The sequence below is a fragment of the Phyllobates terribilis genome, unplaced genomic scaffold (genome assembly GCF_046119375.1).
Source record: "Phyllobates terribilis strain yellow unplaced genomic scaffold, ASM4611937v1 Scaffold_3__8_contigs__length_932513732, whole genome shotgun sequence".
Classification (NCBI taxonomy): domain Eukaryota; kingdom Metazoa; phylum Chordata; class Amphibia; order Anura; family Dendrobatidae; genus Phyllobates; species Phyllobates terribilis.
Window position 1 is genome coordinate 826,084,936 of NW_027362763.1, and position 20,725 is coordinate 826,105,660.

Here is a 20,725-nt window from a genome sequence, read left to right on the forward strand (position 1 = left end):
CTGTCCCAGATCCAGCAGGGGAAAGAACGGGTAATTGCTTACGCCAGCCGAAAACTGCGACCCACCGAAAGAAACCCTGAGAATTACAGCTCATTCAAGCTAGAATTCCTGGCAGTGGTGTGGGCAGTCACCGAACGCTTTAAGCACTACCTCGCCTCTTCCCGGTTCACCGTGTACACGGATAACAACCCGTTGACACACCTGGACACTGCAAGACTCGGTGCCCTGGAGCAGAGATGGATGGCCCGCCTGTCCAACTTTGAGTTCACGATCAAGTACCGGGCAGGACGCTCCAATACCAACGCGGATGCCTTGTCCAGAATGCCAAACCTACCGGACGAAGGGGAAGATCCAGAGGAACTGGAAGAAGTTGAACTCCCCGCGTTCCACCGTCATGGGACTATCCAGTATTCCCACCGTGTAAGGAGTAAGCAATCCGCTACGTTCAACCCCTTACCTCATTACAACTGGGCGGAAACGCAAGACAGTGACCCCGCCGTCCGACTGGTGAAGGAGATGCTGACTCAGCCAGATGCCCGCCTTGACCCAGACGCTCCGAAGGAGACCAAGCAACTGTGGGCTGAGAAGAGTCGACTGTTCCTTTACAAGGGGAAGTTGTGCCGCAGAATGGTTAACTCCCGGACGCATGAACTGATCTGGCAAGTAGTGGTGCCAAGAAGAGACGCGGCTATGGTGCTGGAGGCATACCACAACGGAGCTGGGCACTTCGGATGGAAGAAGCTGGAGTTCCTGCTGCGCGGGCGGTTCCACTGGGTAGGCATGAGAGGAACCATCGAGAGGTGGTGCAGAGACTGTGGCCCATGCAACCTAAGAAGGAAGGACCGTGCCAGCCAGAAGACTCCCTTGCAGTCCATCGTCACCAGGCAGCCGTTGGAACTGGTAGCCTTGGATCATGTAAAACTGACCCCCAGTAGAAGTGGCTACGTCTATGCGTTAACCATCGTGGATCACTACTCCCGGTTCTTGGTTGTCGTCCCCGTCAAGGACTTAACGGCTCAAACAGCAGCTAGAGCCTTCCAGCAGCACTTCTGCCGTCCACACGGATACCCAGAGCAGGTGCTGACGGACCAGGGACCTGCCTTTGAAGCGGAAGTCTTCCAGGAGTTCTGCACTCTGTATGGCTGCCGGAAGATAAGAACAACACCCTATCATCCGCAAACCAATGGACTCTGTGAGAAAATGAACCAGGTGGTGATAGACCTTCTGAAAACATTGCCCCTGGAAGAACGCAGTCTGTGGCCTGAGAAACTGCCTGATCTGGTGGACCTATACAACCACATCCCGGTAGGTTCTACCAACTGTACCCCGGCTTACCTAATGAGAGCAAGACCTGGTAAGCTTCCTGTTGATCTGGAGATGGGAGTCCTGACACCCGAGGACACTTCACCAGGAGCAGACTGGGACACAGAGAGGCAGCAGCAGTACCGGAAAGTACAGGAGAGCGTGGAGCGAAGTCTCTGTCAAGCTAGAGAAAGACAGGAGAAGACTTACAACCAGTATGCTCCCGCTGTTCCCCTGGTACCTGGAGAGCAGGTCTTGAAGAGGAAGAGACGGCTCCACAAGTTGGACGACCAGTGGGAGAAGGACCCGTACACCGTACTGCCCTCAAGCCATGAGAACCCGAAAGTCTGCACCATCAGTAAGGACGGAGGAGAAACCACAGCCATTGTATCCCAGGATCACCTGAAGAAGTGTCCCGAACAGCTACGGAACCCTGAAGAAGAACAAGGAGACCCTCGACCCGCAGAGGAAAGGGAAGATATGGTCAGTACTGTGCTCGGAGACTTCCCTCGGTCTTGGACTCAAGTCAATGGCGCCGTTGTGGTACCCGTCCTCAACTTCCTCCAACCAGCCTCTCAAGTACCTACGGAGAGACGGGTAGAGCTGGAAGAGCAGCCGGTCCAGGAGGCAGAAGACCCCACACAAGCAGACCAGGAGGATCAACCCTCTGCTTATAGTGAGCCTGCCGTACCACTAGTGAGCCAAAGAGCCCGTAGACAGCTGCCCAGTTTACCTTTGACAGCTCCTACACCCCGTAGCTCAGGACCAGTCAGTCAGCTCCGTAGGTCCACTAGGGTCACTAGAGGCCAGTTGCCCATACGTTGGAGGATTTAAAGTGCTCAGACTGTTTATTTGTATTTATCTGTTTTCTGTTACTTGTAAATAATTGTGTATTTCTAGTTATTTTTAGGTGTCGTTTATGGATTATCCGGAATCCTTTGTACATATGTTTGGAGCGTAACCCAGGAAAGGACTAAGACTGTTAAAGACTCGGGGTAGGACAGACCCCTACCTGGTTACGGCTCCCGGTTTCTTGGTGAAATGGACACCCTTGTTTTCTACAAAGACTGCACCCGGTTGCGGACACGCCGTGACCATCTAATGTATTTTATTGTTATTGTTATACCCTGTTATGTTTTTGAAAAATATGTTTAGTCCCGGAGTAATAAATTTCACTAGGGGGGAATGTGGCACCCCAGGGGTCTGGTTTCCACAGTAATAGCAATATTACGTTTGTGAGCAGGTGGGAGGTTTCCTGGTCAGACATCCTATGCATGCCACACCTCCTGCCCAGTCCTGGGAGGGGAAGAACTTCCCCTATATAAAACTAGGGCTGAGGCAGGGTTAGTGAGAAGAGTAGAGTGAGAGAACACAGACAGAGACACAGTCTGGTCTGTAGTGGAGCAGCTTTAGGAACAGGAAAGATCAGGAGCTCTGTGGGAGCTGTGCTAAAAGAGGTCAGGGGCTGGAAGCTATAGAGCTCGCCCTGATTGAAGAGTTCTTACCGGACCCGGAGTCCGAGGCTGTGGGGACTAATCCTTACCCAGCAGCAGAAACCGACCGGCAGGGGATTTCAGGTCCTCTGGCCAAGAAACCCGAAGGCACGGTCACACGCAAGGGACCAGCACCGCGACGTGGAGCGGAAGCTACCAAAAGGCCCCGAGTCACCGGCCATACGGGTGAGCACCACACGGTACACTCAGGGATGTGGGCTACTTTTACCCGCCTCTAGCAAGGTAGCCAGAAGAGTACGATTAGTTGGGGAGGCCTACAACTCCGCCTGGCCAGGGGAGATTCCATCTGCTCACGGACTGACCAGGCCCCGATCGCTAGCCAGTACTCCGGGAGGGTCTACCTTGTCACCAGTAAAGACCCTGAACTACACCGCACCGTCTCTGAGTGGTTCCTGCTACCCCCCTTCAAACACGTCGGCTGCCCTGAGGCCATACCCCTCCCGTTGGGGGTTCTACCAGCTACGCTGCACAACCTTACCACCGGCCTCAGCAGTCTGCCCTGCAGCGGCGGCTTCATAGCCGCATTCAACAGGTGGCGTAGTCGAACACCGTACCATCTTCTGCTAAACTCTGCCACTCAGTTTGACTCCCTGGGCACGGACCGGTTCACCGCCACGAGACTACTACCCCCATCTGATCCGGCTCCGGGTAGGCTCCCGCGTGCGCAACGCTACTCAGCACAGGCCCAGGGGCGCGTCAGCAGCACCTAGTGCTTACTAGCCCCCTCTGGTGGGAGAAGTGTGGTGTTGGATGTGGAGGTAGGGTCCCGACCATCGCACTGTTCTTACCTCAAAGGAGGAACAATACACCCCGTTAAAGAGGTGCAGCATCCCTGTGGCGGTGGAACCCTCAGGTGCGCCACAAAGATATGCAAGGGAAGTTGAAGGGAGAGCAGATTTAGATGCTGGACCCGATCAGGTGACTCCCAAGAAAGAGTTCCGAGAGATAAGAGGCCAGCTCGCCAAACCTGAGTGGTCTTTGGCGCCAAGCAGCATAAAGGAGCAGACATGTTTCCTGCGTGCTGGGAAGCCCCGCGTGACAGGCCTAAGCCAGAGGCCTGTGAGGTGCCACAGCCGGGCACCGGTAGAAGAGCTCCGGATCCCTCACAGATGTGACCCTAGTGCTGAGCTTGCTGAGGAGACTCGGAACCTGCTTGCGATGCTGAGTGAGTTAGCGGAACCCGACGTCGCCCGCCGACAGACTAGGTCTGGACCCCCCTACCCAAGGCTTGAGAGACTGCCTCCAACGGCCAAGCAGAGAGGACTTGAGAGACGGCTGCCCCAGGAAAGTCACGCCAAGGAAAGCAGAGGAGCTGCATACGTGAACAGGGCTGTCACTTCTACTGTTCACCCACGGTACCGGGGACAATTGGGTTTAGGTACTCAGGTTGGGAGGGGAACGGTTGGGGCTAAAGAAGCTCAACGTGATTTAATTGAATTTATCCGGAAAAAGACTCACGGCCTAGCGGGAATAACCGGTGACCCCCGCTAGGGCCATATGCACAGTTAAGGAACTCACGTGGTGTCTCTCATGATCGAGGGCACCACATTACCTTGAGAGACTTTGCATTTTGCTAATACTTCAAATTACTGTTTATTAGCCTTGTTGCAACCCCTTGTTCAGCGTACCTGTTACATATATATATAAACTGTTTATATTCAACTTTTACTGTTCTCGCCTTGTGTCTCTGTGCGTTGCATCCCAGCACCTGCATTACATTTGGCGTAGTCGGCAGGATGCAACATTCAGACGCAGAGATGGCGGAGCAGCCTGTGACTGGGTCCGTCCGGAGCCATATATCTTTGGGGGCTATGCTCAGCCATCTACCCAAGTTTATGGGGGATGGCATGTCACTGTGGGACTGGGTAGAAAGACTGAGAAGTATGCTACGTATGTATCCCCTCGATCCCCTAGCCCAGGCGGAGCTGGCCCTCCTAACCCTTGATGTAGAGGCCCGGCAGATTGTGATGTACCGCCCACCTGGGGACCGTGACACCGTGGACAAAGTGATAAAAATTCTAGAGGACATGCACGGTGACACTACAGATTTGGGACACTTGCGCTTACGGTTGCTTCAGCGGGTCCAAGGGGAAAATGAGACAGTAAATCAGTATGTTAATGAATTACAGGAAGTGACGGCTCATATCACCAAGAAAGTTCGAGATGGGAACCGAGGACTGGGACCATTGGATGAGGTTTTGCGTGACCAACTGATTGCTGGCTTGAGAGACACTTCCCTGAGGCAGATCCTGAAGGAGCGGCTGTGACTGAGCCCTGATCTGGGCTTCCTGGAGGTAGGGCCTGAAGCTAGAGTCCTGGAGAGAGAAGTTGCTGCTCTCAAAGCCACAGTTAGAAGTCATGAGGCAATTGCCCCTGAATTCACCAACAAATAGCCTGATTGAGTACGGGAAACATGTCAGGAAATTCGAGACATTCGGGTGAGTTGAATGCTATTAGAAAGACCCCTACTGCCCCCTTGCCGACGGACCGTTCTGCCCAACGCGGACAGAGACCAGAGCGAGAAAAACGTTCCTACCCGGCCCCAGCACAGCATGTACCCGACCTATCGGTAGAACGAGGACCAGAGTGCTGGACCTGCGGAGGTAGGGATCATATCTCCAAAGACTGTCCAAACCGAGAAAGGAGGAGGAGGAGACAGCCGTTAAACTAAAATGCCCCACGGTTGTGGAGCATACCGTGGGGTCTCGAGCTTCAGAGAGTGAAAGAGGGAGCACTGAAGACATTGTCTCCGAGAGGCCCATTATCTGGGCTGAATTCAATGGGCAGTGGATCCGCTGTTTAATGGACACTGGGTCTCAAGTGACCACTATGCCTGAGACTTATTTCCAAAGTCACTTTCCTGAAGTCGCTCGTTCCTGCTGGGAACCCACTGTCAAACTGGTGACGGCTAATCAACTACCTATCCCAATAGCGGGAGTAGTATGGATGTCCGTTCGGGCATGTGGAAAGGACCTCGGTCGGAAAGGGATCGTACTGACCACAGGGCCCGGAGGCAATGGGCCCATTGTAACCCTGGGCATGAATGTGCTGAAAGAGGTCGAACAGTTCCTGGCTGAGGGCTGTAACAAAAACAACTGGACCCGTGCCACTCAAGACCCAGCTAACAAGAGAGTATTCCAGCATCTCGTGCGGGTCAGTCAGATTCAAAAATTGCCCGCTACCTCTCAGTACCTTGGTAAGGTATCGATACCACCCGAAGCCACAATGACACTGCCAGTGGGACAGACTGTACTCACTCTACCGGTGCTGGCACATGTGTCCTTAGAGGGCGTGGACATTCAAATTGAACCAATGGAGGGAGAGGAAGCTCCCTCTGGACTCCTGGTTGCTCGGACCCTGGCCACCGTGCAGCACGGTAGAGTACCCGTGCGTTGCATCAATTTAAGTGGCACAAGTTTACAGTTGTTGCCCCGACAAGAGGTGGCGCAAGTGTGTATAATGCCAGAAGCCCTTACTAGAGCTGACGCTATAGTGCTGGCACCTGTGGAAGGAAAGCCAAGGACCCTGGAGGTGTCCCTCAATAGCCAAGAGAATGGAAGAGAACCGTTGGCTGGGCGCCACCTCTTGGAGGAAATGGAGGCTAATCTGACTGAGTTTTCTGCTGGACAAGTAAGGCAGATCGAACAACTTCTAAGCGATATCAGGGAGTGTTTGCACAGCATGAAGATGATTTCGGGTGCACTCGAGACATTCAGCACGAAATACCCACCGGAAATACTGCTCCCATCAGAGAGAGATATTGGCAAATCCCGCCAACAATGTACCAGGAGGTGAAAGAGCTGTTGGCCCACATGTTGCGGAACGGTGTGATCCGTGAAAGTCAGAGTCCTTGGGCGGCTCCGATCGTGCTGGTCCGGAAGAAGGCTGGTACCCTGAGATTCTGCGTAGACTATCGAAAGCTGAATGCCTGTACAGTACGGGACTCCTATCCACTCCCCCGAATTGAAGAGTCTCTATCTGCACTAGGGAGTGCCAAATTCTTCTCTTCCCTCGACCTGGCCAGTGGCTATTGGCAGGTCCCAGTAGCTGAGAAGGATCGTCCGAAGACAGCTTTTGTTCTCCCTATGGGCCTGTTTGAGTTCAATCGGATGCAGTTCGGGCTAACAAATGCATCAGAACCTTCCAACGACTGATGGAGAGATGCTTGGGGGACCTCAGCTTTGAAGCCACTTTAATATATCTGGATGATATAATTATCTATTCCGCTACGTTTGAAGATCATCTCCGCCGATTGGAACAAGTGTTAAAATGGCTTCAAGGGCACGGCCTGAAAATTAAGCCTAGTAAGTGTCGTCTCTTCAAACGAGGAATTGAATATCTGGGGCACACTGTGTCCAGTGCAGGAGTGCACCCCAATGCGGAGAAAGTAGCTGCCGTGCAGAAGTGGCCCACGCCCGTCAATCTAAGGGAACTGAGGGCGTTCCTGGGGCTCGCTGGATACTACCGCAGATTCATTAAAGACTTCGCTAAGATTGCGATCCCGCTCAATGAATTGCTGAGAGGAATGGCTGGGGGAGCCAAGCGGCAGCCCATTCAGTGGGGACCCCGACAAGAAGAGGCATTCTGAGCATTAAAAATGGCGCTAACGGATGCCCCAATCCTGGCCTACGCTGACTTTTTGCAGCCTTTTATGTTGTATACTGATGGAAGCTTGCATGGACTGGGAGCAGTGCTGGCTCAAGTACAAGGAAGAGAAGAGCGAGTGATCTCGTATGCCAGCAGGTCACTCCGAGACACGGAGAAGAATCCGGACAACTACAGTTTGTTTAAGCTGGAGCTACTGGCACTGGTGTGGGCCATGACCGAGAAATTTGCTGAGTACTTGTCAGGGTCAGAAGTGCAAGTGCGGACAGATAACAACCCTTTGGCCCACTTGAAGAACGCCAAACTGGGCACGTTAGAACAGCGGTGGGTCGCAAGGATGTCCAAATACCAATATAAAATCGCCTATCGGTCCAAGGCCCTGAACACTCATGCAGATGTCCTGTCCCGGGTCACTCAGGCAGGGCCGAAGAGGGACAGAGATGAGGAGCTCGAAGGCGACGAGATCCAAGATTTCAGCCAGTTCGCCGCTGTTGTGGTCGACGCCCAGGAGACCAGAGAGGAGCCGAGGCCCACTCAAATTCTGGGCTGTTCAAGAGACGAATGGCTACATCTGCAGCAGTCTGACCCAGACTTAGCAAAGCTGAGAGAATGGGTCGCCCTTAGGCAAAGACCCGACCAGGAAGCCAGAGCCTCTTCACTTCCAACTACCCTACAAATCGTAGGCCAGTGGGAGAGGCTCTTCCTGAAGGACGGTTTTCTATGGCGAAGAATCCAGCTGCCTCGAGAGTTTGATGTTACCTGGCAGGTGGTAGTTCCAGGAGCGCTAGTAACCCAGCAAGCCCAAGAAGCGCATAGAAGAGGTGCTCACTTCGGTGTAGAAAAGACTTTTCGGTGGTTGCAATGGCTGGTGTATTGGCCTCAACTGTGGCAAGAAGTCGAGGGGGTCTGCCGAACATGTCAGTGTGAGTTGAACAAGCCCCCGGAACAAAGAGCTCCCATTCAGACTATCCGAACTTCTGCCCCCTTGGAAGTCTTGATGATTGACTAACTGATGATAGGAACTTTATACAATGGTTACGGACACTGTTTAGTCATGACTGATCACTTCACCAAGTTCGCAGTAGTGACGCCTACTAAAGACCAGACAGCAGAAGCCGCAGCTAAGGCCATCTGTCAGGATTTCATCCAGCTTTATGGGTGCCCGAAGCGAATACATTCTGACCAGGGGGCCTGCTTCCAACGACGAGTGATGGATGAGCTATACCGCATCTATGGGATCGACCGATCTCGAACAACACCCTACCACCCTCAAGGGAACGGCGCATGCGAGCGCTTCAACCGAACCTTGTTGCAAATGTTGCGAACGCTGGAAGTGGACAAAAAGATGAAGTGGCCCGAATTTGTGTCCGAGCTGGTGTGGGTGTATAATAATTGAGTTCATGCGACTACCGGCTACACCCCTTGCATGTTGCTGTTTGGAAGAAGTGGGCGAGAAATTACTGAACTGGAGCTAGACTCAGAAGACTCCGGCCCGGGCAGTAGCCCAAGTACCTGGATTCGAGAACACCAGCGTCAGCTCCATACAGTGAGAAGACTGGTTGCTCAGAAGTTTCAGTAAGTAGAGCATGCAGATCGGCCCCCGACCGCAGGCGGATCACTTCAGCCAGGAGACCGAGTACTGGTAAGGGCCAAACGATTTGGGAGTAAACTGGACCATCGTTGGGAGGCGATACCATATCGAGTGGTGAAGAAGGTTCACCCAGACAACCCCGTCTACGAGGTTAGGCCCGAAGGGGATGACGCCGCGACACCCAGGGTGTTGCACCGCAATATGCTGCGACCTTGCTCCTCTGAAGCAGAAGTCTGTAACGAAGTTGGGCCTTCAAACGTATTGGCTGAAGTGCCACATGCAGGAACCTTGGGGGATGAAGAAGGATGGGCCACAATGCAGTTGGGCCCGTCAGAACCATTGAGGCCAACCCCGAGTGGAACCCAGAATGAGTCGAGAAACGACTTGCAATCCCTAGTAATTGATTCATCGGATCTCCCGGAGTCACCTCCGCAAGAGGAGCCCCGCAGAACTGAGCGGGCTAATGCCGGAATTCCTCCTAACCGGTATGCTCAAGAAGAGTTTATTTGGTCTCAAATCCAGCAGAAAATGTAGGAATGTGCCCAACTTCTGTCTGAACTTGCACTGCCTGGAAAGAGGCATCAATTATGCGAGAAGTCCACTCGCACGAGGAATGGCGAGCAAAAAGGAGGGAGGAATGTAACAAAGGCGAGAGAGCTTGCAAGGGAACTGCTACATGATGTTTAAAAAATAGAGAGAGGCTGCCATCTGCTGGCCAGACACAGTCAAGCGGAACCAAGATATGCAAGGGAGTTCAAGGGAGAGCAGATTTAGACGCTGGACCCGATCAGGTAACTTCCAGGAAGGAGTTCCGAGAGATAAGAGGCCAGCGCACCAAACCTGAGGGGTCTTTGGCGCCAAGCAGCAGAAAGGAGCAGACGTGTTCCCTGCGTGCTGGGAAGCCCCGCTTGACAGGCCTAAGCCAGAGGCCTGTGACGTGCCACAGCCGGGCACCGGTAGAAGAGCTCCGGATCCCTCACAGATGTGACCCTAGTGATGTGCCTGCTGAGGAGACTCGGAACCTGCTTGCGGTGCTGAGTGAGTTCGCGGAACCCAACATCACCCGCCGACAGACGAGGTCTGGACCCCCCTACCCAAGGCTCGAGAGATATCCTCCAACGGCCAAGCAGAGAGGACTTGAGAGACGGCTGCCCCAGGAAAGTCACGCCAACGAAAGCAGAGGAGCTGCATACGTGAACAGGGCCGTCACTTCTACTGTTCACCCACGGTATCGGGGACAATTGGGTTTAGGTACTCAGGTTGGGAGGGGAACGGTTGGGGCTAAAGAAGCTCAACGTGATCTAATTGAATTTATCCAGAAAAAGACTCAAGGCCTAGCGGGAATAACCGGTGACCCCCGCTAGAGCCATATGCACAGTTAAGGAACTCACGTGGTGTCTCTCATGATCGAGGGCACCACATTACCTTGAGAGACTTCGCATTTTGCTAATACTTCAAATTACCGTTTATTACCCGTGTTGCAATCCCTTGTTCAGAGTACCTGTTACATATATATATATATAAACTGTTTATATTCTACTCTTACTGTTCTCGCCTTGTGTCTCTGTGCGTTGCATCCCGGCACCTGCATTACATATACAGTACGGAGCACTGTGCGGGGGACATGTAAATGTGGCACCCCAGGTCTGGTCGCCACAGTGGCAGCAATGTCATGTCTGAGAGCAGGTGGGAGGTTCCCTGGTTGGGGACAATTAGCATGCAGCACCTCCTGCCTCAGTCCAGGGAGGGGAGAAACCTGCCCTTTATAAACTGGATCTGGGGCGGGGTTAGTGAGAGAAGTGCCAGACAAGTTCCAGAGAAGTTGCAGATAGGGACAGGTCAGCAGCAGGCTGAGGAGTCCCTGTAGGCAGAGGAGGAACACGAGGCCAGGAGGGGAGCTAGAAGAGCTCATCCTGGCTAGAGACTTACAAAGCCGGACACTGGAGTCCGAGGCTGTGAGGGTTATAAGCAAAGCAGCAGAAAACCACCACGCACCCAAGGAAGCCTGGAGGCTCAGCCACGCAAGAGGGACCACTACTGCCCTGCAGGGGTGAGAAGTACGGAAGGCCCGAGTCGCCAGTCATACGGGTGAGAACAACACTCAGAGACGTAGGCTACCACTACACTACAGCGGGATAGCCAAGAAAGAGAGAAGTCAGCACGGTAGGTCTACAAACTCCCCCTGACCAGCGGGATCTCCCAGTTGCTCTCAGACTGACCAGGCCTCCATTGTTAACCTGTATTCCGGACAGGTCCCTTAATACCACCAACAGTAAAGACCCTGAATTGTTTGACAGACTCCGTGTAGTTACTGCTGCTCCTGCGCACCATCACCACCAACATCCCTATTTACTGCCCTGAGGCTATACTCATCCCGTGGGGAGTTATACTACCCTCAGCTGCACCCACAACACTAGCCTCAGCGGTCGGCCCTGCAGCGGCGGTTCACTCTGACCGCAATCCACGGGTGGCGTAGTCGGACATTTAATCACAAAACCCTATAAATAGACTGCCATTTGGGTTGACCATCCTGAGCCACGGGACCGGGTCCCCGCCACGCAAGGACTACAACCCCCAGCATCCACAAAATGTCCGGTTTCGGGTATCCACACACACACACGGCCCAGGGGGCGCGTCATATACAGTACGGAGTACTATGCGGGACCATGTATACAGTAGGGAGCAGTATGCGGGACCATGTATACAGTATGGAGTACTATGCGGGGCCATGTATACAGTACAGAGCACTATGCGGGGCCATGTATACAGTACGGAGCACTATGCGGGGCCATGTATACAGTGCAGAGCACTATGCGGGGCCATGTAAACAGTATGGAGTACTATGCGGGGCCATGTATACAGTACGGAGCACTATGCGGGGCCATGCATACAGTAGTACGGATCACTATGCGTGGGCTGTGTATACAGTACGGAGCACTATGTGGGGCCATGTATATAGTAGTACGGAGTACTATGCAGTGCCATGTATACAGTACGGAGCACTAAGCGGGACCATGAATACAGTAGTACGGAGCACTATGCGGGGCCATGTATACAGTAGTACGGAGCACTATGCTGGGCCGTGTATACAGTACGGAGCATTATGCAGGGCCATGTATACAGTATGGAGCACTATGCGTGGGCTGTGTATACAGTACGGAGTACTATGCGGGGCCATGTATATAGTAGTACGGAGCACTATGCAGGGCCATGTATACAGTATGATGCACTATGCGGGTGACATGTATACAGTACGAAGTACTATGCGGGGCCATGTATACAGCACGGAGCACTATGCGGGGCCATGTATACAGTACGGAGCACTATGCAGGGCCATGTATACAATACGTAGCACTATGCGGGGCCATGTATACAGTAGTACGGAGCACTATGCTGGGCCGTGTATACAGTACGGAGCACTATGCGGGGCCATGTATATAGTAGGATGGAGCACTATCCGCGGCCATGTATACAGTACGAAGCACTATGCGGGGGACATGTATACAGTACGGAGTACTATGCGGGGCCATGTATACGTATGGAGCACTATGCGGGACCATGTATATAGTAGTACGGAGCACTATGCGGGGCCATGTATACAGTATGATGCACTATGCGGGTGACATGTATACAGTACGAAGTACTATGCGGGGCCATGTATATAGTAGTACGGAGCAGTATGCGGGCCCATGTATACAGTACGAAGCACTATGCGGGGCCATGTATACAGTAGTACGGAGCACTATGCGGGGCCATGTATACAGTACGGAGCACTATGCGGGGTCATGTATACAGTAGGTAGCACTATGCGGGTGACATGTATACAGTACGGAGCACTATGCGGGGCCATGTATACAGTATGATGCACTATGCGGGTGACATGTATACAGTACGAAGTACTATGCGGGGCCATGTATATAGTAGTACGGAGCACTATGCGGGTCCATGTATACAGTACGAAGCACTATGCGGGGCCATGTATACAGTATGATGCACTATGCGGGTGACATGTATACAGTAGTACGGAGCACTATGCGGGACCATGTATACAGGACGGAGCACTATGCGGGACCATGTATACAGTACGAAGCACTATGCGGGGCCATGTATACAGTAGGTAGCACTATGCGGGTGACATGTATACAGTACGGAGCACTATGCGGGGCCATGTATACAGTATGATGCACTATGCGGGTGACATGTATACAGTACGAAGTACTATGCGGGGCCATGTATATAGTAGTACGGAGCACTATGCGGGTCCATGTATACAGTACGAAGCACTATGCGGGTGACATGTATACAGTAGTACGGAGCACTATGCGGGACCATGTATACAGGACGGAGCACTATGCGGGGCCATGTATACAGTACGAAGCACTATGCGGGGCCATGTATACAGTAGTACGGAGCACTATGCGGGACCATGTATACAGGACGGAGCACTATGCGGGACCATGTATACAGTAGGTAGCACTATGCGAGGCCATGTATACAGTAGTACGGAGCACTATGCGGGGCCATGAATACAGTACGGAGCACCATGCGGGACCATGTATACAGTAGGTAGCAGTATGCGGGGCCATGTATACAGTATGGAGTACTATGGGGGCCATGTATACAGTACGGAGCACTATGCGGGGCCATGCATACAGTAGTACGGAGCACTATGCGTGGGCTGTGTATACAGTACGGAGCACTATGCGGGGTCATGTATATAGTAGGATGGAGCACTATGCAGGGCCATGTATACAGTACGGAGCACTATGCGGGACCATGTATACAGTAAGGAGCACTATGCTGGGCCATATATACAGTACGGAGCACTATGGGCGTGCCGTTTATACAATACGGAGCACTATGCGTGGCCATGTATATAGTAGGATGGAGCACTATGCGGGGCCATGTATACAGTGCGAAGCAAAATGTGGGGGACATGTATACAGTACGGAGCACTATGCGGGACCATGTATACAGTAAGGAGCACTATGCTGGGCCATATATACAGTACGGAGCACTATGGGCGTGCCGTTTATACAATACGGAGCACTATGCGTGGCCATGTATATAGTAGGATGGAGCACTATGCGGGGCCATGTATATAGTGCGAAGCAAAATGTGGGGGACATGTATACAGTACGGAGCTCTATGTGGGACCATGTATACAGTAGGTAGCACTATGCGGGGCCATGTATACAGTAGTACGGAGCACTATGCGGGGCCATGAATACAGTACGGAGCACTATGCGGGGGACATGTATACAGTACGGAGCACTATGCGGAACCATGTATACAGTAGGTAGCAGTATGGGGGGCCATGTATACAGTATGGAATACTCTGGGGGCCATGTATACAGTATGGAGCACTATGCGGGGCCATGTATACAGTAGTACGGAGCATTATGCGTGGGCTGTGTATACAGTACGGAGCACTATGTGGGGCCATGTATTTAGTAGTATGGGGTACTATGCAGGGCCATGTATACAGTACGGAGCACTATGCGGGACCATGAATACAGTAGGACGGAGCACTATGCGTGGGCTGTGTATACAGTACGGAGCACTATGTGGGGCCATGTATATAGTAGTACGGAGTACTATGCGGGGTCATGTATACAGTACGGAGCGCTATGCGGGACAATGTATATAGTAGGTAGCACTATGCGGGGCCATGTATACAGTAGTACGGAGCACTATGCGGGGCCATGAATACAGTACGGAGCACTATGCGGGGCATGTATACAGTACGGAGCACTATGCGGGGGACATGTATACAGTATGGAGTACTATGCGGGACCATGTATACAGTAGGTAGCAGTATGGGGGGGCCATGTATACAGTTTGGAGTACTGTGGGGGCCATGTATACAGTACGGAGCACTATGCGGGGCCATGTATACAGTAGTACGGAGCACTATGCTGGGCCGTGTATACAGTACGGAGCACTATGCAGGGCCATGTATACAGTATGGAGCACTATGCGGGGCCATGTATACAGTACGGAGCACTATGCGTGGGCTGTGTATACAGTACGGAGTACTATGCGGGGCCATGTATATAGTAGTACGGAGCACTATGCAGGGCCATGTATACAGTATGATGCACTATGCGGGTGACATGTATACAGTACGAAGTACTATGCGGGGCCATGTATACAGCACGGAGCACTATGCGGGGCCATGTATACAGTACGGAGCACTATGCAGGGCCATGTATACAATACGTAGCACTATGCGGGGCCATGTATACAGTAGTACGGAGCACTATGCTGGGCCGTGTATACAGTACGGAGCACTATGCGGGGCCATGTATATAGTAGGATGGAGCACTATCCGCGGCCATGTATACAGTACGAAGCACTATGCGGGGGACATGTATACAGTACGGAGTACTATGCGGGGCCATGTATACGTATGGAGCACTATGCGGGACCATGTATATAGTAGTACGGAGCACTATGCGGGGCCATGTATACAGTATGATGCACTATGCGGGTGACATGTATACAGTACGAAGTACTATGCGGGGCCATGTATATAGTAGTACGGAGCACTATGCGGGCCCATGTATACAGTACGAAGCACTATGCGGGGCCATGTATACAGTAGTACGGAGCACTATGCGGGGCCATGTATACAGTACGGAGCACTATGCGGGGTCATGTATACAGTAGGTAGCACTATGCGGGTGACATGTATACAGTACGGAGCACTATGCGGGGCCATGTATACAGTATGATGCACTATGCGGGTGACATGTATACAGTACGAAGTACTATGCGGGGCCATGTATATAGTAGTACGGAGCACTATGCGGGTCCATGTATACAGTACGAAGCACTATGCGGGGCCATGTATACAGTATGATGCACTATGCGGGTGACATGTATACAGTACGAAGTACTATGCGGGGCCATGTATATAGTAGTACGGAGCACTATGCGGGCCCATGTATACAGTACGAAGCACTATGCGGGGCCATGTATACAGTAGTACGGAGCACTATGCGGGACCATGTATACAGGACGGAGCACTATGCGGGACCATGTATACAGTAGGTAGCACTATGCGAGGCCATGTATACAGTAGTACGGAGCACTATGCGGGGCCATGAATACAGTACGGAGCACCATGCGGGACCATGTATACAGTAGGTAGCAGTATGCGGGGCCATGTATACAGTATGGAGTACTATGGGGGCCATGTATACAGTACGGAGCACTATGCGGGGCCATGCATACAGTAGTACGGAGCACTATGCGTGGGCTGTGTATACAGTACGGAGCACTATGCGGGGTCATGTATATAGTAGGATGGAGCACTATGCAGGGCCATGTATACAGTACGGAGCACTATGCGGGACCATGTATACAGTAAGGAGCACTATGCTGGGCCATATATACAGTACGGAGCACTATGGGCGTGCCGTTTATACAATACGGAGCACTATGCGTGGCCATGTATATAGTAGGATGGAGCACTATGCGGGGCCATGTATACAGTGCGAAGCAAAATGTGGGGGACATGTATACAGTACGGAGCACTATGCGGGACCATGTATACAGTAAGGAGCACTATGCTGGGCCATATATACAGTACGGAGCACTATGGGCGTGCCGTTTATACAATACGGAGCACTATGCGTGGCCATGTATATAGTAGGATGGAGCACTATGCGGGGCCAAGTATATAGTGCGAAGCAAAATGTGGGGGACATGTATACAGTACGGAGCTCTATGTGGGACCATGTATACAGTAGGTAGCACTATGCGGGGCCATGTATACAGTAGTACGGAGCACTATGCGGGGCCATGAATACAGTACGGAGCACTATGCGGGGGACATGTATACAGTACGGAGCACTATGCGGAACCATGTATACAGTAGGTAGCAGTATGGGGGGCCATGTATACAGTATGGAGTACTCTGGGGGCCATGTATACAGTATGGAGCACTATGCGGGGCCATGTATACAATAGTACGGAGCACTGTGCGTGGGCTGTGTATACAGTACGGAGCACTATGTGGGGCCATGTATTTAGTAGTATGGGGTACTATGCAGGGCCATGTATACAGTACGGAGCACTATGCGGGACCATGAATACAGTAGGACGGAGCACTATGCGTGGGCTGTGTATACAGTACGGAGCACTATGTGGGGCCATGTATATAGTAGTACGGAGTACTATGCGGGGTCATGTATACAGTACGGAGCGCTATGCGGGACAATGTATATAGTAGGTAGCACTATGCGGGGCCATGTATACAGTAGTACGGAGCACTATGCGGGGCCATGAATACAGTACGGAGCACTATGCGGGGCATGTATACAGTACGGAGCACTATGCGGGGGACATGTATACAGTATGGAGTACTATGCGGGACCATGTATACAGTAGGTAGCAGTATGGGGGGGCCATGTATACAGTTTGGAGTACTGTGGGGGCCATGTATACAGTACGGAGCACTATGCGGGGCCATGCATACAGTAGTACGGAGCACTATGCGTGGGCTGTGTATACAGTACGGAGCACTATGCGGGGCCATGTATACAGTAGTACAGAGCACTATGCTGGGCCGTGTATACAATACGGAGCACTATGCGGGGCCATGTATATAGTAGAATGGAGCACTATGCGGGGCCATGTATACAGTACGAAGCACTATGCGGGGGACATGTTTACAGTACGGAGTATTATGCGGGACCATGTATACGTACGGAGCACTATGCGGGACCATGTATATAGTAGTACGGAACACTATGCGGGGCCATGTATACAGTACGAAGCACTATGCGGGGCCATGTATACAGTACGGAGCACTATGCAGGGCCACCTATAGAGTACGGAGCACTATGCGGGGGCCATGTATACAGTACAGAGCACTATTCGGGGGCCGTATGCAGAATACGGAGCACTATGCGGGGCCATGTATACAGTACGGAGCACTATGCGGGGCCATGTATACGTATGGAGCACTATGCGGGGCCATGTATACTGTGTGCAGCACAATGCGGGGCCATATATACAAAGCAGAGCAGTATATGGGACCATGTATACAGTAGGGAGCACTATGCGGGGCCATGTATACAGTACGGAGCACTATGCGGGGCCATGTATACAGTACGGAGTACGATTCTGGGCCATGTATACAGTACGGAGCACTAAGCAGGGCCATGTATACAGTACGAAGCACTATGGAGGGACATGTATACAGTACGAGCACTATGCGGGGCCATGTATACAGTACGGAGCACTATGCGGGGCCATGTATACTGAGTGCAGCACTATGCAGGGCCATTTATACTGTGTGCAGCACTATGCTGGCCATGTATACAGTATGTACAGTATGGAGCTCTATGCGGGGCCATATATATAGTACGGAGCACTATGCGGGACCATGTATACAGTAGGTAGCACTATGCGAGGACATGCATACAGTACGGAGCACTATGCGGGGCCATGTATACAGTACAGAGCACTATGCTGGGCAATGTATACAGTACGGAGCGCTATGCGGGGCCATGTACACTGAGTGCAGCACTATGCAGGGCCATTTATACTTTGTGCAGCACTATGCGGGGCCATGTATACAGTACGGAGCACTATTCGGAGCCATGTATACAGTATGGAGCACTATGCAGGGCCATGTATACTGAGTGCAGCACTATGCAGGGCCATTCATACTATGTGCAGCACTATACGAGGCCATATATACAGTATGGAGCACTATGCGGAGCCATGTATACAGTACGGAGCACTATGCGGGGCCATGTAAACAATATGGAGCACTATGCGGGGCAATGTATACTGTGTGAAGCACTATGCGGGGCCATATATACAACACAGAGTAGGATGCGTGGCCACGTATACAGTACGGAGCACTATGCGGGGCCATGTATATAGTAGTACCAAGCACATTGCAGGGGCCGTGTATACAGTACGGAGCACTATGCGGGGCCATGTATACAGTACGAAGCACAATACGGGGGACATGTATGCAGTACGGAGTACTATGCGGGGCCATGTATACAGTAGTACTGAGCACATTGCACGGGCCGTGTATACAGTACGGAGCACTATGCGGGGCCATGTATATAGTAGTACGGAGCATTATGCTGGGCCATGTATACAGTACGAAACACTATGCGGAGGACATGTATACAGTACGGAGCACTATGCGGGGCAATGTATACAGTATGGAGCTCTATGCGGGGCCATGTATATAGTTCGGAGCACTATGCGGGGCCATGTATACAGTATGGAGCACTATGCGGGGCCATGTATATAGTTCGGAGCACTATGCAAGGCCATGTATACTGAGTGCAGCACTATGCAGGGCCATTATTATGTGTGCAGCACTCTGCGGGGCTATGTATACAGTATGGAGCACTATACGGGGCCATGTGTACAGTACGGAGCACTATGTGGGGCCATGTATACAGTACGGAGCACTATGCGGGGCCATGTATACAGTATGGAGCACTATGTGGGTTCATGTATACAGTACGCAGCACTATGCGGGGCCATGTATACAGTATGGAGCACTATGCGGGTTCATGTATACAGTAGGGAGCACTATACGGGGCCATGTATTCAGTAGGGAGCACTATGCGGGGCCATGTATTCAGTAGGAAGCACTATGCGGGCCATGTATTCAGTAGGGATCACTATGCGGCGCCATGTATACAGTACGGAACACTATGCGGTGGTCGTGTATACAGTACGGAGCACTATGCGGGGACGTGTATACAGTACGGAGCACTATGCGGAGCATGTATACAATACGAAGCTCTATGCGGGGCCATGTGTACAGTACGGAGCACTATGAGGAGGTCGTGTATACAGTACGGAGCACTATGCGGAGCCATGTATACAGTACGAAGCTCTATGCGGGGCCATGTATACAGTACAGAGCACTATGAGGAGGTCGTGTATACAGTACGGAGCACTATGCGGGGACGTTTATACACTACGGAGCACTATGCGGGGACGTGTATACAGTACGGAGCACTATGCGGGGCCATGTGTACAGTACGGAGCACTATGAGGAGGTCGTGTATACAGTACGGAGCACTAGGCGGGGGATGTGTGTACAATACGAAGCACTATGCGGGGCCATGTGTACAGTACGGAGCACTATGAGGAGGTCGTGTATACAGTACGGAGCACTATGCGGAGCCATGTATACAGTACGAAGCTCTATGCGGGGCCATCTATACAGTACAGAGCACTATGAGGAGGTCGTGTATACAGTACGGAGCACTATGCGGGGCCAAGTATACAGTACGGAGCACTATGAGGAGGTCGTGTATACAGTACGGAGCACTATGCGGGGGATGTGTGTACTATACGAAGCACTATGCAGGGGACTTACAGTACATACCAAAAGTTTAGACATACCTTCTCATTTAAAGAAAATTGTACATTCACACTGAATTCATCAAAACTATGAATTAACATATGTGGAATTATATACTTAACAAAAAAGTGTGAAACAACTGAAAATATGTCTTTTATTCTAGGTTCTTTAAAGTAGCCACCTTTTGCTTTGATGACTGCTTTGCACACTCTTGGCATTCTCTTGATGAGCTTTCACGACACTGAAAATGATTGCAATCAGAAATTCTTTGGTATTATTCTCTTCATTTAATTTGACTTCAATGAAAAAAACACAAAAAGAATTGTCCTAAAGCCAAATTGGATATAATTCCAC